Below are 21,579 nucleotides of genomic sequence, written 5' to 3'. Positions count from 1 at the left end.
ACTTACCAAGGTGCTGGACTTCCCCCAAGCTCTCCCCTCGTGGAGAAAAATTACCATGTGCGGTAATGCGCCTTACACAGTATGTCTTACACAGTAATGCCCTTTATAACACATTGTGCCACATGCAGTAATGCCCTGTATAACACATTATGCCACACGCAGTAATGCCCTGTATAGCACATTATGCCACACACAGTAATGCCCTGTATAGCACATTATGCCACACGCAGTAATGCCCTTTATAACACATTATGCCACATGCAGTAATGCCCTGTATAACACACTATGCCACATGCAGTAATGCCCTGTATAATACATTATGCCACACGCAGTAATGGCCTTTAGAACACATTATGCCACACGCAGTAATCCCCTGTATAACATATTATGCGACACGCAGTAATGCCCTTTATAACACATTATGCCACATGCAGTAATGCCCTGTATAACACATTATGCCACATACAGTAATGCCCTGTATAACACATTATGCCACATGCAGTAATGCCCTGTATAATACATTGTGACACACACAGTAATTCCCTTTATAATACATTATCCCCAATTCAAATTATGCCACACAGCAGTCCCTTACTCATGTTATGACACACAGTGGTGCCCCTTTTACACAATGCCCGAATTAGTGCCCCTTATACACAAAGCCCACAGTAGTAGTGCCCCTTATACAATGCCCACAGCAGTGGTGCCCCTTACCCAATGGCCCTGGTAGTGGTGCCCACCATGCAGTGCCCTCTAAAGTAGTGCCCCCATTGGTAATGCCCCCATTGGTAATGCCCACAGTAGTAATGCCCCCAGTAGTAGTGCCCCCATTAAAAATGTCCCCTATAGTAGTGCCCCCATTGGTAATACCCCCAATAGCAGTGCCCACAGTAGTAATGCCCCCCGTTGTAATGCCCCCGTTAGTAGTGTCCCCTCAAGTGTTATCCATCACAGGACACATTTCATGCATCACATAACATTTAGGGGCATATTCAATAGGTGCAAAAAGTCCCGTACTTTTCGCATACCGGACTTTTCGCCGCCATGCGGAAAAGTATCGTGCTCGTCCCCGCTTATCCCCGTATTCAATTACAAATCGTCAAAAATGGAACCCGGCGAATTCGTACCTGGCGAAAAGTCCTGTCAGATTTGGGAAATCAGCCTGACACCCACCAAAGATGCACTGACATTGAGGATCATTATAGATACCCCCGAATAGGCCTGCTGAAGGTATTTGGGCTACTTAAATGATCTCAATAGCTGCTAATTAGTGTCTTTGCAAAAGTGGTGAATAATAGCATTTTGCAGGGTTTTTTGCGGAAAATAAGTAGTCCCAGCAAATTTGGGGTACATGAAAATGGGTGCAAGCATATTTTAAAGTTGCTAAAGTGAAGTTTTAAAAATCTTAAAAAATCCATCAACCACCTGCAAACTTAAAAACACCTGGGGCATACTTGGGGACCCCCCTGGAGTATATTTCGCTAGTTTTTAAGTTTGTCCCCCAACTTTGTACTTTTTTGCCCCCCTTTCTAAGTCATTTTTTGGGGTGTTCTTAAGTATTTTTTAAACTTTTTTTGACAGTTTACTTTTGGGGGGCTGTCCCAAGGGTGCAGGGTGGTTCCCGCAAGTTTGCACCCCAAAACCCCAATTCTGCACTTTTTTTCAACAGCTTTCATAGGTGAATCTTATTCGCCTCTTCCAATGCATTGAATTTCCGCACCGGCGAATGTCTTTGGAATTGAATACGGGGATAAGTTTTCGCCTGGCAAAATTACATCACCGGCGATACTTTTCCGCAGTTTGCACCTAATTGAATATGCCCCTTATTGTCTTTTTCTTGCAATGGAAGACATTGAGGGTTAGGCAAAGACTTTCAGCAAAACAAAGCAACAGCATCTTGAATATGTTATAGTCCATATTCCTGAAAGGAAAAAATGAGACAATCACTCAACATTTCACTGGAAGCATAAACTGCACTAACATATTCCTCATCAGAGCCCTGATAAAGTGATCTGCAGTAGCAATGTTGATGATCTTCACTAAACTAAACATATCAAAATCATATTTGGGGCCGGAATCCCAGTTGTACATTAACCTGATGGTTTGCGTACAAGTCTGATGTTTGTAGATCTGTAATGTGCATGTGCAGATCTCCTTCTGCGAGCTTGCTTAAAGTATCCGGACGCAGCAGCTTGATTGACAGGCTGCAGTCGTTTGGGAGAGGAGTGGAGGCGGCGTCAGGCAATGTCCTAGAAAATGGGGGTATGTCTGCTCCGTTCTCAGGGGTGTGCTGAAGCCATCCTTGTATGCAGCTTCACTGGCTTCAGGTGCATGAAAACACCAGGCATACTGAGTAACTTGAATGTTACTCAGATGACTTATGTTCTCGGAGAGTGATCTAATTGTTCGGATGTAGCTGCAAATCACATAAGCCAACAGGAGGCATCTATTTACACAAGATGCTTCCTGCAAAATTACAATGGTTTGGCTTGCTTGCTGCATCCAAAGACACAGCTACTGTGTTACTGCGTCCATCTCTGAATCAGACCCTTAGTCCCACAATCCAGAAAAGCAAATGTAGGTTTTCTTACTCTTCCTTCCTTCGCTGTTGGATACACAAGATGTTGTATGTTCATGCTTTTTAGGCCTCTGTCTTGGAAATCGCGGTTAATATTAGACTTCCATTCCTGCCAATCACAGGTTGGCCCTAGATAATTAAGTCTCTGATACCACTTTCAGACAGAAAATGGCCTGGATTTTACCCGGCATTTGCGTACCGGATTGTTTTGCCATTTCCTGCCTGTACCCTCCTTCAGACAGAAGAGCAAATTCCCGGGTCAAACATTTCAACCCGGTAATTTGCTGATTTACACGGGCATTGCTTCTGTCTGAAAGGGTCAACCTGGGTCTAAATTCCCGTGTCTATGACCCTGGTAAATTCCTGGGTCGAAGTCCCAGGAATTTAGACCCGGGTTGACCCTTTCAGACAGAAAAAGGACCCGTGTTAATCAGCAAATTACTGGGTTGAAATGTTTAACCCGGTAATTTGTTTTTCTGTCTGAAAGGGGTATAGAAAGACAGCGAACAAGTCCAGCAAACTATATAATGTTATAATGTGGTGCCCTGAAGCAGATCAACCAAAGCAATTCAGGGGGACCCACGCCCCCAAAATGAACCAAAGCTGCACTATGCAGTCTAAATATTTGCAGGACTTACCTATATTGTGCCTCTGACTGGTGTGCATATTACAATGCCAGACTCCATGCTCTAAACCAATGTAGTAGGCGTGCTAGTCTGAGTGGAAAGTGTCTCAAGCTTCCAGGTGTACAAAGCAAAGCACTGATTGGATTGTTTATAAAATGGGCCTCAGACTGCACACCCTGAACATATATATATATATATATATATATATATATATATAAATAAGCACAATATTCCAAGGGTAGCACTCCCAACAAATCAGGTTTTAGAGACAAAAAATTAGTAGGCAAATTTTGTTTAACCTTTATATCGGTGATATCTGTACGCATGATTATATCTTTAATATTGCATCCTCTCATATAGCATGGCATAATACGCTTAACCTGTAAGCGTAAAGAACTATCAGATTGCACAATGGGCCAAAGGCTCTTGGTCAGCTTGTTGATCATGGGGCTCAGAGGGTTAAAGTGATTCACCCAGGGCATACAAGATTTCTCGTTCGTAATCTGTTTTTTCAAAAGTAGTCGTTCCCTGGGAATGGACAGAGCACGATTTTTATCTTTAATAAGTCTGTCCAGTTGATAACCCCGTTCTAAACATTTTTGAACCATAACATCCATATGGTGACCCGCATCATCGATGTTGCTGCATATGCGCCTAACTCGAATAAACTGGGAAAAAGGAAGCCCATATTTACAAGAGTTAGGATGGCAGCTGCTAGCATGAAGGAGCGTATTGCGATCTGTAGATTTCTGAAAAAGGGATGTAGTAAGACTACCATCATGCAATGAGACCTCAACATCTAAAAAATTAACTCTATACATATCGGCATGAAAGGTAAATTTAATAGGGCTGATCGTCTCATTATGATGTACAATAAACTCTGTGAGTTGCTCCCTAGTGCCTGACCATAGCAGGAAAATATCGTCGATATAACGACAATACATCCTAATTTGGTCACAAATCATGCGTCTACTGAAAAAGATCTCCCTTTCAGCAACAAGCATGTAGGCATTTGCATAGGATGGGGCCACATTGGACCCCATCGCACATCCGGAAATTTGCAGAAAGAACCTACCATCGTGAAGAAAATAATTATGTGTAAGGGTCATTTCTAATAGCTTAATAAACAAATCTATACACGGTCCCTTATAATGTTCATTACCCTCAATTAAAGATCTTACTGCCTCTAAACCAGCATCATTTGGAATGATGGTATAAAGATTGCAAATATCGATGCTACACAATAAACAGTTAGCAGGTACATCACTAATAGAAACCAATCAATTCAAAAATGCAGTAGTATCAGAAATAAAGCCTAGACTATTGCTAATGCAAGGCTGCAACAAAGCGTCCAGATAAGTAGACACTGCCTGAAATAAAGAACCCCTGGCCGCTATGATGGGTCGACCAGGAGGACAAGTGTTAGACTTGTGTATCTTGGGCAGTGTGTACATAACAGGCACTACAGGACTCACAGGCATAAGTGCAGATTTTAATTCTTCTGAAATAACATTAGCACAAACTGCATTATCAAGCAGGGTATTTAATTCAGCACAGAACTTAATAGTAGGGTCACCAGGAAGTAACTGATAAACTGAACAATCAGCCAGTTGTCTATCAATCTCGGCTTTATAAATAAGAGTGTCTTGAACGACAATCGCCCCCCCCCCCCCCTTTGTCAGCAGGGTGAAAAATAATGTCCGTATAACCAGACAAATCGCGAAGAGCATATCGTTCCAATTTAGATAAATTGTGGTGCCCACTCCTTTGTTTGTTTAAGTAATGTATCGACATTGTTGCCCATCATACGAGAGAAGGTACGTATAGATGCATTGTTAGAACAAGGCTCAAAAGCACTCTTTTTCTGAAGATGCTTCAGTTGTTGAGGTATCTGTGTGTCAAATTGATTATCCGTGACCTTTTCATTCTTACTACCATTAAAATGTTCGTGGAGCTTTAGTTGTCGTGTAAGTTTATACTTCTCCACTTCCCAAGATAACTCATTAAAACTAGTGGGTACAAAAGATAAGCCCTTACTTAGTACCTTCATCTCTATGTCCGTCAAATTATGTGAAGATAAGTTAAATACTAGCGTCTAGTAATATTAAAGATATAATCATGCATACATATATCACCAATATAAAGGTTAAACAAAATTTGCCAACTAATTTTTTGTCTCTAAAACCTGGTTATTTTAGATGTCATAATTGTTTAACTTGTAGGTATATGAATGTTGGGTCGACTTTTAGACATCCATTAAGTGGCCAACAACTTAACATTAAGCATCGACTTACCTGTCTCACGAGATTTGCGGACTGAGTTATGTAGGTAAAACGGAGAGAACTATTACAGAGAGGATGGCCATACATTGTTCGGCCATTAAAATGGCTATAGAGAGTGGACGTAGTGATCAGCCCGTGGCCAGGCATTTTTTGCATGCTGGTCACGGGTTGTCTACTTTTCGCTTTATTCTTATTGATCATATTCCTGATTCTATTCGAAGGGGCGACCGAGCAGGTAAACTGTTGCGCTGTGAATCCCGATGGATTCACAAACTGGGTACTTTATCACCCAGGGGTTTGAACGAAAGCATGGGCTTATATTGTTTCCATTAATATAGCTTGTTAGGGGCGTCTATTTTTATTCAGGATTAACTGCCAGTATAATAGTATGAGTGTGCATTACATTCAGTGCAGCTGATGTAATCCCGTTCGTTTGATATCATTTATAATTTTTTGTTTATTATGATGGTATTTTTAATGTTTATATCATTGTCGCTATGTCTGCACCTTGGTTTCAGTTTTGATGTTTGTAGTAATATTCTGTGTAATGTGAGCGTTTTTTTCTTTGTTGTTATGTCACAGATTATGGTTGTCTGGCAACGTGACTACTGTTGATGATGTCATTTCAGAGCGTCTTCCGGGGGTGGCGCTGTCCTGCAGTGCACGAGGTGATGGCGAAGGTATTTAAGGTCAGTGTGTTTGTATCTTACTTATCCTGATGACAAGACAATAAAGATCTCGAAACATTGATGTAATTAATCTACCGGCTGTGATCTGGTGTATTTTGATGAGTGCCGCCTTCCATTGAGTATATATACATATATATATATATATATATATATATATATATAATTGGAGGTGCTACCTGTGGAGACAATTGATATTTATACAAGAACAAGAAATACAAGTGTACAACTCCAAATTAACCGATTATATATAAATAAATAAATTTTTGCAGTAAATAGAGGTTTTTGGCATAATCTTGGCCAAGGTTATGAGCCTACCCACCACATATGATCTTACTTGTTTCTTCACTTTTATTCTTCAGGAAATAAACATGTGTCATCCTTAAAGCATCATCGATGAGTGTCATGAAGTATTGCCTGCCACTCATAGATTTAAGCTCCACTGGCCCACACATGTCAGTATGTACTAACTCCAAGGGCACTTTTGTTCTGAATTAGAATTTGGTAAAGGTGCAACATGTTTGCTTGACTTTCACACAGTTCTCACATGCTGGTCTTTCAGGATTGGCCTCCAACATCCCAGTCATTATATCACTCTGAAGCTTCTATACTCCATTATAGCCTAGATGCACCAAATGCCTATGCCACAGTTCCATTGATTGGGAGGATTCCTCATCAATCATTTCGCATGAGCGCATAGTCCTAGTTCAAGGCATCTGTGAATTGATTCAAAGAGCATTGCACGACACTTCATAGTATCAAGGATATATCATTGCTGGTTCCGGGTTGCTGCAGTAATACCAGTTTCCCTTTGCAAATTGTAATCTGTATCCTCTATGCTACAGGACAGTCACACCAATCAGGTTGATTCCTAGGTTAGGTACAAACAGTGTTCCATGTCAGTGAGAACTGCCTTGGCTCCCACTCTTAGCATAGTGTAATTGTCCCGACATGAGTAGCATATAAGGCCTTGCCACTCATACCACGGACTCTAGATGACTCACACGGCCTTAAAATGACTTGATCCAAGTCTTATTACAACAAGTGATGACATGCCATTTGATACATTCAGTCTGGAATCAGAGGCTTTGTGCCCCAACTTGTGACATTTGATATGTCTGATCTTAAACTTTTTGTGCTTTGAACTCTTAGACAAAAGAAGAGAATTCTCAGTATTTATTTAAGTTGGTATGCGCTCCTGGAACTGCAACAATTTTGCAAGTACTGTACCGTCTCTGTGGTTAGCTTTGTTGTACTAGATGCCAAGAAGTCGTACTCTTTCGTAAAATTATTTGCTGAGATTTGGATAATATTCCATCTAAGTAATCATTCGTGTTTTTACCTGCAGTAAGTTTTGTTGTATACAAAGTGCACCTTAGGTTAATTCTCCTCATTAAGCCTTTGTCTTCATAAGCCACATGCAAAACTATCCTTATATCATAAGCTGTAACTTTACTGTGGATTATTGAATAAATATGAGACTCCATGCTAGACCAATTGCCCCTATAGCTCTGTCTACATCTTCAGGATTTGGATTGTCACCGGGGGTATTAATGACCTTTAACAATTTCTCCCGCTTCAATTGCATCTGCATGGCAAACTTCCATCTCTATCATACAGATTGAATAAGTTGTCCTGTACTCACTCAGATCCTCTTATTTCATGCCATCTGCAGCCTTACTGATCTTGGTATCAACAAGTACCACACCATTGATATCTGGACTTTCAGTCACCAGATTTGTGCACTGTGATGGCCTTGGAACAGATCCCAGTTGTGTACACTTGGTAGTTAGAGAGATGTTTCATTTGGAGATAGATGGTAACTGCTAGCACATGGTTACTGGGCCCATGGTCTATTAAAAGAGTGTAGGGTGACATCAGATAAAAATAGCATAGTGTTCTTGTCAGAAATATGCATAGCGGATTGTGCTTGGTGCAGTAGTCCTCCAGATATGGAGTTAAACCCATATGTATTGTATAATATGTTGATGGTATGTACAATGCTTAACCAGTTCTCAGATTCATTGTAACCTAGCAGAAGAGCAAGTAACAAAGGAAACAGGGATATTACAGGTGTAACAGCAGTAGGCAATCTGTGAGTGCTGGCAATTGTAGTGAGCTGGGCGAATACATCAGCGGCTCTGTGTATCAGTAGTGGGTAAGGTACTTGCAGTTATTGTTACTGCCTCTACTGGCATGTATTCTAGCAGGAGTCTCTGGAGTCCATCATGTCCTCATAGACGCTGGAGAGTAAAGATTCGTGTAGACATCTCGCTTGCTTAGTATTGCATGTGATAGGTTGGACTCTTTCTGGCTGAATTGCCCCAGGTCCTAGTGACCACTGGCTCAGCTCCACCTACAGGATGCTGGAGGGAGACAGTGCAGGAGCACACTCCTTCCAACATAGGGAACCCTAAAGCTAGGTGCACACTATGTAATTATTAGGCCGATTTGGCAACAATCGGTGATCAGTCTGTTTTATTGTTTGGTGTGTGGGCATGAGCATTTTGGCGATAAAATGGTTAAAAAAACAAAGTCAACAAGTGCTCTCCTTCGATAATCAAATCGGTCAGGCTTGTGCTAGTGTGTGGGCATTCACAAAATACAGATCATACTTCCTACAAATTTCCCTGATTACCTCATCCTCCTTATGGGCAGACATACTGTATGCAAACTATTGATCCATGAGCCTGAAAATCAGCAGCTTTTTCATTTAAAGTGTATAGTGTGTAGCGCAGATATCAGGACTTGCCACTTGCAGAAAGATTGTGCTGAATGTCAGGTTGACCAAAAAATCACATAGTCCCGTGCAAACTCGCAGCTGCAAAAATGTTTTAATGCAAAGCTTACCCAAGCATAGGGACCCCCACTGCTGCCTTCTCACATCTGTCCGACGACATGCAACAGCGTAAACATCGACACAGATCGGGCAACCATGCAGTTTGTCTCAAACACTACAGCTCTCCTGACACGCAGAGAACTCTCATGCTGCGAAGGAGATTACACTATCTAATTTATGCACGCCCATGAAACAATGTTTAAATGGTCAGACATGCCTGTGTTTGCCTAACCACCCACAATTACATCTACCAAATGCTGACTACCTGATAATTAACACCCTGACTCGCCGCGGACGTCGGAGCAATTCATCATTGCTCCGGCACTGAGGCAGCTGATTCGAAAACTAGCTGCCCCGGCGAGCGGCTTCATTGCTCCATTCAGAGCAGTAAATATTTTCACTGCTCGCGAGGGCAGTGCGCATGCGTGACCTACAGGTCACGCATGCGCACAGAGCCCCGACATCCGGCGGAAGGAGAATGTGTATTTTCACCTGCTTTTGTAAAAATTAAGTGATGATGAATAGGCCCCTCAGTATATTTTCAGAATGTTCAAGAGGATACATCAGTGACTTTGAAAAAGCGATGCTTCTTGGAGAGTGTTTGGCAGGAGCTACAGTGACCAAGACAGCTCAACTCCATAATGTTTCAGGAGCAACGAGCATGGAACTGTGAGGACATAACAGAATCAGCATGCTGAGCACATAGTCCAAGTTCAAGGCATCATTGATTCAAAGAGCAAGGCAAAATACTGTAGGTTACAGAATGCAGATCAATTGTAAATTTTAAACTGAGACACAGCCAGCTACTTTCATCATACACGCCCCAACAAAAACTCCACGGAACATGTTATCATAGTAGGCTCCATCACTACCATCTTGACAAAAAGCTGGGTGCACATGTGGCACCAAACGAAAGAACAACCCTATGTATTTGCTTCCAAAATGAAGGATTGCGTTTGTTCTGTAATGTTGTTGGATAATATTTCCCGGAATGGTTTGTGTGCATTTTTTTTCTTAGAAGATAAGGTCAAATTGCTAGTTAATGAAACTGAGTAAAAGAATGTTATGGCATCTCTCCTGCCCGATGTCACATTAGGGTCTATTTACTAAGCCTTGGATGGAGATAAAATGAATGGAGAAAAAGTACCAGCCAATCAGCTCCTAACTGTGTTTGCAAAATGACAGTTAGGAGCTGGTTGGCTGGTACTTTATCTCCGTCCACTTTATCTCCATCCAAGGCTTATTAAACAGACCCCTAGACATAGTGTCAAAACCATAGCCATAGCCATTGGCCAGTTCCCAATTAGGTTCATGTATACAAGGCATAAATCTACTGTATGTGCCTTTTTAATACCTGAAATATTACATTACATATGATAATTACAGTACAACTATGTTATCTGTGCTCAGCAGTTGACATGAATTCTTGGTTTTAACACAATGCTGGTAATAATAACACAACCACGATTTATCCTTCCTTGATACAATGATAGAAACATTCCTTCCTTCATCACCTTCATATTAGAGGAAACTAAATTAGGTTTCACCATATCTTCCCATGCCATCAATCGCTCTGAAATATTAAGGTAACCTGCAGCAAGTTGAACTGCTGCTGTGTCACTTAACAGTTTGTTACTTTTGAAATCCTGCCAAAGCCCCCCAAAAAAACAAGGTGCAGGTGTGGGAAAAACCGCCTCTTCAAACTCATAGTCAGGTCACTTGCACAGCATTAATCTCCGTTTGCTCAATAAGGCTCCATAAATCTTCCCTCACCCGAGGATATGACATTCTCTGCCTTCAGGGAATTCACAAGGATATTATTTGTGGGGGTTTCCAGCCTGGCTGCAAATAGCAGTACTAGTTTGGGAACATTGACATAATGTGGATGATTTATATAATCCATGCTGATCTCATTTATTTTAAAAAATCGCACGATAATAACACAATGAGCTGCAAGCACTAAAGAGTTAATAAATTGCAAATTTTCTTATTGCTTTGAAATGTGTTAGAACAATATGGAATGTCCGCAATAAATCTTTGTCCATTCTGTTTCTTAATCTATATAGCTATATTTTTTTTATAGCCTAGGGATTTTTTTTTTGTTTCATTTGTGCTTGTTGTTAGATTTTGTTTTTCACAATGATCATTACCTAGTGAAGGGGAGGAAGGAGCATCATGTATAGGCTAATCCTAATCTGTCTTCTTATTAATGACCCACAACAGGCACTGAATTCCTTTTTAATAGGCATAATGCTATCTATAGTAATAAAATTGAAGATATTTCTTTCAGTATGAGTTATGGTCACTGTAATAAACTAATGATAATGCCATAAAGTCTATATTTATTCCAGGCAGCAGAATTCTAGAACTGTTATTGTTAAATCTATTATGAAAATAGTTTTACAATCTTTTTTATTTGAAGCTATCAATATATCTTGACAGATGCTGCTGTAGAAATTATATTCAGGGATTCATTACCAGACGGGGTAGGTACAATATTAGAGTACTGTGGGGTCTATTCATCAACACTAAAATAACAGTTTTGAGGACATTTTCCTTAATTACCGTTATTCTAGTATTCTTTAACACACTTAACACAGGAAATATTACTGATATCTCCTGGTTAAGGCCATCTGCGTTAATTTCCACACTCCCCATACATTAGTATGGGGATGTAGAAATTAGGCTATTCATCAAATTCCAAAAATTATGTATTCTCAGAAGTTGATGGTGTTACTATATGCCACTCTCATATAGCGGGTTACACTTACCTGCTTTCAGCGTGAGCAGGTCCTCCTCGGCTCCCTCCATCGCTCCCTCATCCCGTCTCCGGTTCCGGCTGCAGCTCCAACTGTGTTCTCCCGGCAGAACACAGTAAGGTTTAAAAAAAAAAGAATTATATATATATATATATATATATATACCATATATATATAGATATATATATATATATATTTATTTATTTATTTTATTTATTTATTTTGTTTACTTTATTGTTTTCTCCTCTCCAGATGGGAGGTCGGGGTCCACGTCTCCATGCAACTTCTGAACCTAATTACCTCCATCAATTTTTTATTTATGATGAATAGGTCCCTGTATGTTCACATAGGCTAGTGGTTCCCAAACTGGGCGCTGCAGGGCACTTTCAGGGATGCCAAGGGTTGGTTATAGTCAGTGTAATAGGCAAAACCAGAACTAGTGACTGCCAATCATCAACTAGGGATGAGCGGGTTCGGATTTCCAAAATACAAACCCCCCAAGCCCACCCGATCCGAGCCGGGAACCGAGTCCGGCTCTGGTTTTCCTGCCTGGCTCAGAACTGAAATCGAGGCAAAATGTCATCATCCCACTGTCGGATTCTCGCGGGTTTTGGATTCTATAAAAGGTCCATGATAGCCGCCATTTTTTCATTCCGGCTGTGGAGCATGCGTGCAGAGGGAGGGAGCTGGGAGCTAGTGTTGTGTGATACTGTTGTGTGATACATGCTGGGCTAGCTGGCTACTGTGAAGAGGCTGGCTGGCTACTGTTGTCCATACAAAGGGGCTGGCTGCTACTGTTGCCCATATAGGGTCTGGCTGTTGTCCTGTCCATAGGGGCTGGCAGAGGGAGGGAGCTGTTGGCTACTGTACTGTTGTGATAATAAATAAAAATAATAAACTTAGTAGTACACTACTACTTATATAGTTATATACATTACAATACTGGGCTGGCTACTGTGAAGAGGGAGGGAACTTGGAGCAGTTGCTGATGCTGGCTGGCTGGCTACTGTTGTCCATATACATATTGCTGATGCTGACCATAGGGGCTGGCTGGCTACTGTTGTCCATATACATATTGCTGATGCTGACCATAGGGGCTGGCTGGCTACTGTTGTCTATATACATATTGCTGATGCTGACCATAGGGGCTGGCTGGCTACTGTTGTCCATATACATATTGCTGATACTGACCATAGGGGCTGGCTGGCTACTGTTGTCCATATACATATTGCTGATGCTGACCATAGGGGCTGGCTGGCTACTGTTGTCCATATACATATTGCTGATGCTGACCATAGGGGCTGGCTGGCTACTGTTGTCTATATACATATTGCTGATACTGACCATAGGGACTGGCTGGCTACTGTTGTCCATATACATATTGCTGATACTGACCATAGGGGCTGGCTGGCTACTGTTGTCCATATACATATTGCTGATACTGACCATAGGGGCTGGCTACTGTTGTCCAGTGCTGTGCTGCTGTCTCTCAAGGGCTGCTTCCCTGAAAAAAAAAGCCACACCTGTCACTGTCATCGGTGTAGCTGCGCAGGGGTCCTGTGCTGCTGTCTGTCAAGGAATCAAATATATATAAAAAAAACCACCTGTCACTGTCATTGGCGTAGCTGTCACTGTCACTGTCATCGGCGTAGCTGTCGCTGTCACCGGCATAGCTGTCGCTGTCGCTGTCATCGGCGTAGCTGCGCAGAAAGAAAAGAAAAAAAACTGTCACCTGCGTAGCTGTCACTGTCATCGGTGTAGCTGTCACTGTCACTGTCATCGGCGTAGCTGTCACTGTCATCGGCGTAGTTGTCGCTGTCACTGTCATCAGTGTAGCTGCGCAGAAAGAAAAGATATAAAAAACTGTCACTGTCATCGGCGTAGCTGTCATCGGCGTAGCTATCACTGTCATCGTTGTAGCTATCACTGTCATCGTTGTAGCTATCACTGTCATCGGCGTAGCTGCGCAGAAAGAAAAGAAAAAAAACTGTCACTGTCACCTGAGTAGCTGTCACTGTCATCGGTGTAGCTGTCACTGTCACTGTCATCGGCGTAGCTGTCACTGTCACTGTCATCGGTGTAGCTGTCACTGTCATCGGCGTAGTTGTCGCTGTCACTGTCATCGGTGTAGCTGCGCAGAAAGAAAAGAAAAAAAACTGTCACTGTCATCGGCGTAGCTGTCATCGGCGTAGCTATCACTGTCATCGTTGTAGCTGTCACTGTCATCGGTGTAGCTGTCGATGTCACTGTCATCAGCGTAGCTGTCACTGCCACTGTCATTGGCATAGCTGCGCAGAAAAAAAGAAAACACCTCTCAATGTCATCGGCGTAGCTGCGCAGGTGTGCTGTGCTGCTATCTGTCAAGGGGCTGCTGCCTCTTTCAGAGGTTCACCCCCAGTGTGAAAAAAACAAACAATTTTTTCTTTGTGCGTGTTAGCCACACCATCAGTGAAAAAATTAAAACAATTTTTTTAGTTTATTTTTTAATTTTGATAAATATTATTATTGCATTTTGTAAACAAAACCAGTAATAAAAAATCTCTTTTTTTAAAAAAAAACAAAAAACATGAATATTGCAATGAAAACTTTTTTTTTTTAAGTTATTGGGTTACAAAAAGTTGTTTTTTTAATCTTAAACATAGCAGAAATGTTATCCTAACAGCTTATAAAGTTATATGCTCTAAAAAAACCTATTTATTTACAAACCTATATAGAGTGGACATCCAAATTTTAAAACTGTTCTATTAAAAAACGTAAACAAAAGCATAGATTATAAGTTTAGTGTGTTATAATGTGTTATTATGATGTTAGAATGTAGAAGGCCAAAAATTGGGTGGGCCACACATGGCTGATTGATCAACCATGGCGACTGGATTAGTGTCATAAGGAAGAGGAGGCTGCAAACTGGGTGTCATGTTATGAGTTGGCCATATGGGGTATGTTGCTGGTAAGGGATCAGGGTGGTTATCAGTGGACACATTATAACAGTTGTTGTTATTTTGTGTTGCCATCTCCTGAAGGGTGTTTACCAACAGACAGAGACTACTTATCAGCTCAGGCATAGACACTTCCTGAGGAACAGAGCTCTGCTGTCTGGAGGGAATCCAAGTAGGTGGGGGAACCCCTGTTCCAACATCTGAAGCTCTTCTCTCTCCACTTCATCTATTATAGATGAAAAAAATATGTCATCGGGGACATCTAGCTCCTCTTTCTGTACCCTGTTCACCCTTTTTGGACAGGAAGTCCAGGATGGATGGTTTGGAAGAAGAAGGCCTAGCAACAGATGGGGATATTTCAGTTTGCAATTCAGGTAGTAATAAAGTCGGCTACAGAACACAGAATCACTGGATGTCTTAGTGCATTCAGGCCAGATACGATCCATAAATTAAAAGTACTTTCTGCAAGAAGCAGAGGAAAAGGACAAATATGCCTTTGTAGGGGCACTCTTATGACAGATAGTTGTTTATATATGGATGATAATGGATTGATTAGTATAAATAAAACTTAACGTTTAATATACACCTTGAAAAGGAAGTTCTCCCCAGAGGGTGATGTGTAGATATAACATAGAAATCTACTAAGGACAAAAAAGAACAATATAAACGTCCTTTGAAGTGTAAATGAGTATTATTGTTTATTATTGATAAAACTTCAATGAGTAATCAGCTCCTGTTAAGGGTAATGAATATTCTAAATAACCCTAATTCAATCTACAGGGAGGCACATATGATCACTTCATACAGTACATATCTGGCGAACTATAGTAGTTTTTAATTAGATCTCTGTTGTGATCGACATATACATAAACGATAGTCGGTCAGAAACAATTATATATTGTAAGAAACCACACGATGATAACTAAGAAAGATGACTTATTAGGATAATCCAGCAGCTTTGAAATCTGTATCCCCTGTAGATGAGTGAGGGATATATATTGTAATTAAATATCAGTACACATATATTGACATTGCTGATAGTGATAAAGTCTGTGTCCCCAGTATAACTAAGATGATTGTACTTGGGAAGACTTTTATCCCAAGAATGTTAACTCATATTGGTTTTAGCAGATATGCTAGGTAAAGAACAGTACACCGTGGAGTAGTGATAAATGCATATATGAAATTGCCATATAATATCAGCAGAGTTTGCACTATGAGAAGCACAGTGATATCCCAAAACAGAAAATTTATATGAAAAAGAAAAAAGAAGAAAATCCAAACAATAATGGTATGTACACAATGACAGTGTTATATGTGCTGAATAATGACACTGTCTTCAGTGCAATAAAGAAAAATAATAACAGAAAAAATTATACTTGTACTGAATATCAACCTAACCCATGGACATATGCAACATATTTGTGTACATATGTAACAAGGATGTGCCCTGAAAAAACAGGGTTATGTATCACAACACAAGGGTAAGTCAATGCATAAGCTGAATTACGATATAAAAAGAAAAAATCATTGATAATATTTCAAAAAATGTTAATGAACAAAGAGAAGCAATAGTATATATACTGAGTAGTGACAGTCTCGTCTGTGTAAAAAAAAAATTTGCACATATACTAAATGAAAACATAGAATTTGACATATATAGCATAAATAGATATATATAAAAGGGTTTAAGCTGAAGAAAGTAAGACCTGGAATAAAGTAACGTGGAGTCACTTCTACTTTCCCCTGTCTACATCAAACAGGGGATGAGAGAGTGACTACAGCGTTTATTCCATGGGAAACAACAGACAGCACTTCTGCTGTCTGAGAATAGAACTAAGTCTCACCCCTGTTACTCTCAGGCATTGCAGGGGGAGTCACAGACTAGGACTCAGATGAGAGAGCGCGGGAGAGCAATAGAAAGATACCTCACAGGGAAAGTCCGTGGGTCAGAGCTGCTGGTGTGGTTATTCAGAGATCAGCATGCTAAATGAGCATAGACAGAGACAGGACACGTGTTTCACCGGGAGGCTTGGTCACCTGAGGTCAGAAATAATTAAGTCATCAGACTTTTGCAAAAACAGCTGGAGAAACTGAAGGAGGAGATGAAACGGAGCGATTGCACAAAGTATGTCGGACTGGTGGATCTGAAATCTGAAAAATATATTTTGGCACCCATTCTGGATTCTAGGTTTAAGTCCTACCTTGTGAGTTTTTTTCCAACAGACCGAAATCAAAAATTATGCAAAGAGCTGTTGGTAAAAAATTGTCAGCTGCAGCCACACGTGAAATGCCATAATCTCCTCCTTCAGTTTCTGCAGCTGCCAGGAAAAAATTAATTTTCCTTACGGAATGCCTGCTGGTCATGCAGATCGTTCACAAAAAATTACATCTGGTCGAGCCTGAGAGAACTGCCTACTAGTGACATGTCTTCTACTGTGACTATGTGTGATGCAGTCTCCATTCACAGAATGGTGGAGGACTATTTCAGAGATAACATCCTAATAGGCATGTCAGACAGTCCCTTTCAGTACTGGCAGGAAAAAGAGGCAATTTGTAGTCCCATACACAAACTGGCTTTGCATTACTTAAGTTGCCCACCCTCCAGTTGTTATACCCTATACTATGAGTTTATTCACAATGTAATCATACAACATAGTATAACAGTAAAGACGGCAATAGTGAATCCTTTCTTATGTTTATTATACTTTGCAGGAACAAAGAAACACTTGTCAATATTCATATATCAACAATGCATTTCAGTAGACAGTAACACACACATTAACACTCTTGTTTATTTCATTTTTCAGGAACCTGCAGATCACTAGCGAACTCTGGACTTCGAACCTGCAAACTATAAACTGGTAAGTATGCTCTAGTGGCAATTAACAAGTGACTAATTTTGCAATTCCCTTAACATCTCTAAAATATATACAAAAAACCTCACGTGAGTATGATAAACGGATAAGGTTACATCAAGAATACAATTGCAAACTTGTGTTACTTTTCTATACACCTTTTTAGGAAAATGTTTTCCTCACACTACTGCACTTTACAAGTCTCATACAATGCTAGTTCAGCACTGAAATAGTTAATATGGTGCACCCTTCATTGCCCGGGATATGAAGAACAGTTCTTTGGGAATTATTTAACTGGCAATCTACTCTGTCTTTGCCAAATCCTGTACAGATGTTCATAAACTGCTCCAGCTACAGTACTTGTCTCTAATTAATGCAACACTGTAATCCTCTGTAAATGATCCTGCTGCGATGGTGTTGGTGTTACAGTCAGTTCCTTCTCTGCTTAGCAACCTTAGTTCATAGCGAGAGTATTACAGGTGCTGGCACTGAAGTGTCGCCCTAACACTGCTGGTAACTGTTGTACCTATCCTCCAATATGCGGTATCAGGGGGTTACTCTTACTATTATGAATGCAGTCTATAAACTCCACGCTGATCTCTGCAGGGACTGCTGTGCATATGTAATGTTGGACAACTGTAGGCCTCCAGTTAATAGGCGCTAATGTCACTGAGTGTCTATTTGGGAGGTTGCAGCAGCTTTCTTACCCCTCCAGTATCAGCTCTCAACCTCCGGCTCCTTTACAAGCTCAGTCTCTCTATATTTCCGCAGCTCCGCCTGGGGCACTAACTTAGGGGTCATCCGACACACCACTCTTAGGCTGATTGCTCTCAGGAACCTCCCTGGATGACACAACTTGATCCCACCGGATGTTCCCCGCCTCAGAGACCTCCACTGCTTGTCCCGGAGTATGGCTGCAGCCCTCAGGTAAGCATCAAGGCAGCGCAGCCCCTTCTCCTATCCAGCTACCTCACCAACTGCACACACCAACTGCCATTTTTCTCTAGTTCAAATCCTTGAGCCTGCTACAGTACTCACTGGTCCCCTAACATCCACCACCACTGAGGGGGCAGTGCAAATAGTCCTTGGACCTTAATGAAACCAGTTAAATCATGCCCTATATTAGACAATGGCAGGAGTCACATTAATATTTAACATTTTCATAGAGGCAGATCAGTGTGGGTAGGAACACAGGGTGTTGGAGGGGTGCCACACAGTGTGTATTCCAAAAGAGTTTTCAGTGCAGCTGGCAACCTTTTTAGTGATCGGCGTAGGAGGTTACTTCCTCATAATGTGGAAAAGATGATGTTCAATAAAATTAATTACAAATTCCATGAGGAAGACCTCTACTAACAATTACATCAAAAAATTACAGAGGCGCCTATGGTGGATTCCAGTGGGGACAAATTAATATTGTGTGAAGGAGAGGATGTACACACTGATGGGGATGACGAGGACAAGGATGACGACAACTTGTAATGTAAAGCCAGTTTGTGTATGGGATCATTTTCATTTCCATGTCCAATGCACATTGGCAGCTTGTTTTATGGGGGTCCAAACAAACCAATCATTTCAGCCACAATTGGCAGTCCTTGTTGCTGAAATGATTGGTTTGTTAAACTATCCTGTTTCGTATACAACATAAGGGCGGGTGTGAGGACTATTGCATCTTGCACCTTTTTCCATTCCATTATGTGCTGGTTGGGGCATTGCTGTCTGACATTTTAAATTAATGTTATGGTTGGTTTAGGAACCAATGATTTGTTTTTTAATTAATTTATTTACAATTTTACAGACAGGGGCTGTACCAATGAATTTCTTTTTATTAATTATTCAGCCAGGGGTTGCACCCAATGAATTGTTTTTTAATTAATTTATTATCAATTTTACAGTCAGGGGCTTCACCAACTATCAACTATCAATTCTTCAATCCTCAAGGGTGTCCCAACAATCATTTTTGCACAGTCCTCAACTCTATTAATAATTATATTAATCAGTTTTGAGCCAGCAAGCTGGATGCAACCTTTTGGCCATATAACTAAATGAAAAAATCAATATTGTGAGCTGTGGGGTGGTCAAAATTGACTGGGAACGAGTGGAAATAAATGTTATTGAGGTTATTAATACTGTAAGAACAAAAAAATCACATGTTATGTGATTTTAGCTGTGTTTTTTAGTCTTTAAGAAAAAATCCAGATCCAAAACCAAAACACGAAAACAAAACACGGAGGTGAGGTTTTGGCAAAACCAATCCAGATCCAAAACCAGGGGAGGTCCAGATCCAAAACCAAAACACGGGGGTGAGGTTTTGGCAAAACCAATCCACATCCAAAACCAGGGGAGGTCCAGATCCAAAACCAAAACACGGGGGTCGGTGCACATCTCTAGACAAATCCAATCTAGATCCAAAACACAAAGAAAGATCTAGATCCAAAACACAAAACACAAAAAGTGGCCGGTGCACACCCCTAGTACAAACACAAGCGCAACCCTGCACACCACCCCATAACTAAACCTAAAGGTGGATACACACGGTACGATGTAGTTACCGATCCAATCTCATTAATGATCTCCCTTGAACTCTCCCCAGAAGCTCTAAGGATTTGCATATTCATTAGATCGTGTGCGATAGCAGACAGATACATGCATGGATCAAGGATATCCATGATACATGTAACATTGTGTATAAAAAATAAAGACACAGATGCACGGACAGATCATTGAGATCCGTCTGTGCTTCTGTGTTAAGAAAATTAAAACCAGTGTAGAAAGAAAAAAAAACGGCGTGGCCTCCTCACCCATAGCACATCCAGCCGTGGGCTTTTGAGACCCAGTACTGGTTGTGCTAAATATAAAGGACAAACGACGTGGGGGTCCCCAGTATTAAGCATAACCAGCACCGGGCTGTTCAGAACCAGCAGCCCTGGTTGCCAAAATACTGGGGACAAACAACATAGGGGTCCCCTGTATTTAACGCAGCCAGCACTGGGCTCTGATCCAGGCCTGGTTATGGAAACACAGGGGACAAAAAGCATAGGGGCCCCCTGTACTTTCCATAACCAGCGCCAAACTTTTTCTAGCAGGGGCTACTGCTAGAATAACCAGTCCCCCGGCCAAAGCATAACCCCTGAGCACTACTCAGCCCAGGCTGAGGATCCCCAGGGAGCTGGGGACCCCCCTATTAAAGGGGGCCCCTCTCCAGGACACCCTAGGCCTATGCTGAAGTGGTGATTGTCGTGTTGATTATGTAAAGTGTGGTGCGATTAAAAAAGTAAAAAATATCTTTTGCAGTGAAACTACAGGTCCCAGCAAGCCTCTCTTCCATGCTGGTACTTGGAGAACCACAAGTATCAGCATGCAGGGCATTCACTATAGAAATCCCGGTGCTGAGCGCTCATTGGCTGAGAGAGGCCAGCCTTCCACCTCTCAGCCAATGAACAGTTCCCGCCATTGAAGACAATGGTGCGAACCGCGAAAAAAACCTTACATTACTTTTGCAATTCTCACCATTGAAGTCAATGGTGGGAACCGTTTCTGCTTGCATCCAACAGAGGTGCGAACAGAATTTGCATATCATAAGGTGCAGAAAATTGCGCAGCCAGCAGCAGCTAATTGTATCCACCCCATAAGTGTACTGTAGGAAAACAGTTTGCTTTGCATTGTTATTGCATATGGCAAGGGTCTTCAACCCATGGCCCTCAGAGCCATTCCCCGTGGCCCGCCGATGGTTACTGTAGTGCAGACCGCACTAAGGGCCTGATTCAGACCCGCTCACGAGCGCTGAGCGCTCGCAAGCGGGTCGATGTTGGGCCAGTGCGCATGCGCACGACGGACCCAGCTCCATAGTGCGCATGCGCGAGACCCGGATAGCGACGGGCAAGCCGTCGCTATGGGTCTCGCTACAAAGGGGGGTGATGTCAGTGGGAGTGCTTTCGGCTCTGATAGAGCCGAAAGCACTCCAGGGCTTGTGGCAGATGAGACCCTACCACAAGGGTCTTGTCGCAAGCCCAATGGT

Source organism: Taudactylus pleione, unplaced genomic scaffold, assembly GCF_031769625.1.
Source record: "Taudactylus pleione unplaced genomic scaffold, aTauple2 ptg000009l, whole genome shotgun sequence".
Lineage (NCBI taxonomy): Eukaryota > Metazoa > Chordata > Amphibia > Anura > Myobatrachidae > Taudactylus > Taudactylus pleione.
The sequence above is the reverse complement of the archived record's forward strand: the minus strand, read 5'-3'. Positions refer to the sequence as shown.